This window comes from Cicer arietinum, chromosome 2, assembly GCF_000331145.2.
Source record: "Cicer arietinum cultivar CDC Frontier isolate Library 1 chromosome 2, Cicar.CDCFrontier_v2.0, whole genome shotgun sequence".
Classification (NCBI taxonomy): domain Eukaryota; kingdom Viridiplantae; phylum Streptophyta; class Magnoliopsida; order Fabales; family Fabaceae; genus Cicer; species Cicer arietinum.
In genome coordinates, this window is record NC_021161.2 from 14,847,107 (window position 1) to 14,850,880 (window position 3,774).

The window sequence follows — 3,774 nt, forward strand, 5'->3', positions numbered from 1 at the left end:
TTTTCTACCAATTCTTTGATATGTGTATGATACGGAATCAATTTGGAATCTCGAGTTTCCCACTCTCCTTTTGTTTGATGGATAACCAAAGATGAGTCTCCATATACCTCAAGAACTTTTATCTTTGACTCAATGGCTGCTTTAATGCCCATTACACATGCTTCATACTCTGCAATATTGTTTGTGTAATCAAAACATAATCTAGCCGTAAATGGAGTGAACTGGTTCTTTGGAGAAATCAAAATGGCTCCAATTCCATGCCCTAACGCATTAGAAGCACCATCAAACACCAACCTCCATTTTTCTTTATCAGATGATTCAATCTCTTCAATTAAAGTCATTATGTCTTCATCGGGGAATTCACACTACATTGATTGATAATCTTCTACCGGTTGTTGGGCCAAATACTCTGCTAGTGCGCTTCCTTTGATAGATTTTTGTGTAGCATATACCAAATTGTATTCTGATAACAACATCTGCCAACGAGCAGTCCTTCTAGTAAGAGCAGGTTTCTCAAATATGTACTTAATTGGGTCCATTTTAGACACCAACCAAGTTGTATGACATAACATGTATTGCCTTAACCGACGAGCCGCCCATGCCAATGCGCAACATGTTCGTTCAAGCAATGAATATCTTGTTTCACAACTGGTGAACTTTTTGCTCAAATAATAAATAGCATGTTCTTTCCTACCAGATTCATCATGCTGCCCCAGTACGCAGCCCATTGACTCGTCAAGTACTGTTAAGTACATAATAAGTGGTTTCCCAGGAACAGGAGGCACTAGGATGGGAGGTTTTGATAAGTACTGCTTAATCTTTTCGAAAGCTTTTTGACAATTCTCATTCCATTCAACCTTTTGGTCTTTGCGCAACAATTTGAAAATCGGTTCGCATGTAGCGGTGAGATGCGATATAAACCTCGCAATGTAATTCAATCTACCCAAAAAGCCACGAACTTCTTTTTCCGTGCGTGGAGCCGGCATTTCTTGTATTGCTCTTACTTTATCTGGATCCACTTCTATCCCTTTTTGACTAACGATAAACCCAAGTAACTTGCCTGATCTTACACCAAATGTGCATTTAGCAGGGTTTAAACGGAGTTTGAACTTCCTTAGTCGCTCAAATAACTTTTGAAGGTTAACAACATGGTCTTCTTCGGTTCGAGATTTTGCGATCATATCATCCACGTAAACCTCTATTTCCTTATGCATCATGTCATGAAACAAGGTTACCATTGCTCTTTGATAGGTTGCCCCGGCATTCTTCAATCCAAATGGCATCACTTTATAGCAGAAAGTCCCCCATTGTGTGATGAACGTAGTTTTTTCCATATCTTCGGGAGCCATCTTGATTTGATTGTACCCTGAGAAACCATCCATGAAGGAGAAAAGAGAGTATTGAGCAGTGCTATCCACTAGGACATCAATATGAGGTAGAGGAAAATCATCTTTAGGACTAGCTTTATTTAAATCCCGATAATCAACGCACATTCGAACCTTTCCATCTTTCTTTGGAACTGGTACAATATTAGCCACCCATTGAGGATATTTTGCTACTGCTAAGAAACCAGCATCAAATTGCTTCTTGACCTCTTCTCTAATTTTAAGCGACATATCAGGTCTCATCCTTCTCAACTTCTGTTTAATTGGAGTGTATTCAGGTTTTAGTGGTAGCTTGTGTTCAACTATGTTAGTATCTAACCCGGGCATATCCTGATATGACCATGCAAAGACATCCACATAATCAATTAAAAGTTTAACCAACTTTTCTCGCTCACTTTCTTTCATAGACATACCAACTTTAACTTCTTTTTTATCATGCCCAGTCCCTAAATTGATCGCCTCAACAGGTTCTTGATAGCCATGAAGACGACATTGGCAATTTCTAATGCTTGAAAGGAAGTCTCTATGGCTTCCTCTGTGTTTTCAATGTAGCTTGTAGAAGATAAATGACTTACTATCATATCTTATTCCCCAAATATTATTACCAACTTATTATTCACTATAAACTTTAGCTTTTGATGGAGGGTGGATGTCACTGCTCCAGCAGCATGAATCCATGGTCTCCCTAAAAGACAATTGTACGCCGATTTAATATCCATTACTTGGAAGGTTATCCCAAAGATGTGGGGTCCAATTTGAATTGGCAGGTCAATCTCACCAATCACTTGTCTTCTAGATCCATCAAACGCTTTCACCACCAAAGCACTAGGCTTCAAACAGGCTCCCTCAACAAATAGTTTTGACAGTGTTGATTTAGGCATGACATTTAATGATGAACCATTATCTACTAGCACTCGTGCAAGAATGTGATCGTGACACCTCATAGAGATGTGCAGTGCCTTATTATGCTCTGTCCCTTCAGCTGGTAATTCATTATCACTAAAACTCAGGCAACTACTAGCAGTGATGTTACCGACAACTCCATCAAACTGATCGACAGTGATATCGTGAGTAACGTGGGCTTCATTTAAAACTTTCATCAGTGCTCTTCTATGTGCTTCATAGTTTAATAACAAGGAGAGAACTGATATCTTGGAAGGGGTTTGATTTAGCTGATCCACCTTATATTCACTTTGTTTGACAAACTTCAAAAATTCATTAGCTTCTTCTTCAAACACCATCTTTTTACCGATCTCTTGTCCTTTTATGGCATGATACATATCTTCTTTTCCCTTTTCTCCATTAACCTCATTTTTCCTAAGTTGTTCAGGAGTGTATACTCAACCACTCCGAGTCATTCCACCAATCCCTGAGATGTTAGTGACCTCAGTTCCTTTAGGTTCACAACCATCACTTGGTTGATGATCTGCCAAGTGGGATGTGACTTCGTATTTCCACGGTACTGCCTTGGTATTTCCATAAGGAAACGGGATTGGTGTTTGGACAATTATTGCATTTGGCTTGTTATGAGTTGACTTAAGATTCTCTTTTTTGTAAAGAATTTCCAATGGTTTTGGGAAAGATATATTATTTTCCACACACGACCCCATGGTGAACACATGACCATCTACTGCATGTTGGTCTATCCCATCTTCAATGAAATTCACAGAGGCGTTCCCGTGACCTGGCAAAGGATTGCTCCCTATGTTGGGATTGTCCTCCTTGAAGGTAAGCCATTTTGCATTAATCAATTCTTGCACTTTAGATTTTAGGGCTTGACAATCTTCAATGGAATGCCCAACGGCTCCTGCATGATATTCACATTTGGCATTTGGATTATACCATTTTGGAAATGGTGGTTCAAGAGGTTTCATTGGTCTTATGACTACCATTGAATTTTGAAGTAAATGGGGCAACAATTGGCTATACGTGACGGGAATTGGATCAAAACGAGTTATCCTTTTTTCTCGATTGACAGGTGGTCTGTAGTGATTTGAGCTTGGGTCATCTATTGCATATTGGTCTATCCCATCTTCAATGAAATTCACAGAGGCATTCCCGTGGCCTGGCAAAGGATTGCTCCCTATGTTAGGATTGTCCTCCTTGAAGGTAAGCAATTTTGCATTAATCAATTCTTGCACTTTAGATTTTAGGGCTTGACAATCTTCACTGGAATGCCCAACGGCTCCTGCAAGATATTCACATTTGGCATTTGGATTATACCATTTTGGAAATGGTGGTTCAAGAGGTTTCATTGGTCTTATGACTACCATTGAATTTTGAAGTAAATGGGGCATCAATTGGCTATACGTGACGGGAATTGGATCAAAATGAGTTATCTTTTTTTCTCGATTGACAGGTGGTCTGTAGTGATTCGAGATTGAGTATT

At 39.3% G+C, this 3,774-nt stretch overlaps 1 pseudogene; it reads right to left on the minus strand.

The window, feature by feature from the left end:
* Positions 1-3,774, minus strand: part of LOC140919360 (uncharacterized) — an 11,006-nt pseudogene that overhangs the window by 1,832 nt on the left and 5,400 nt on the right.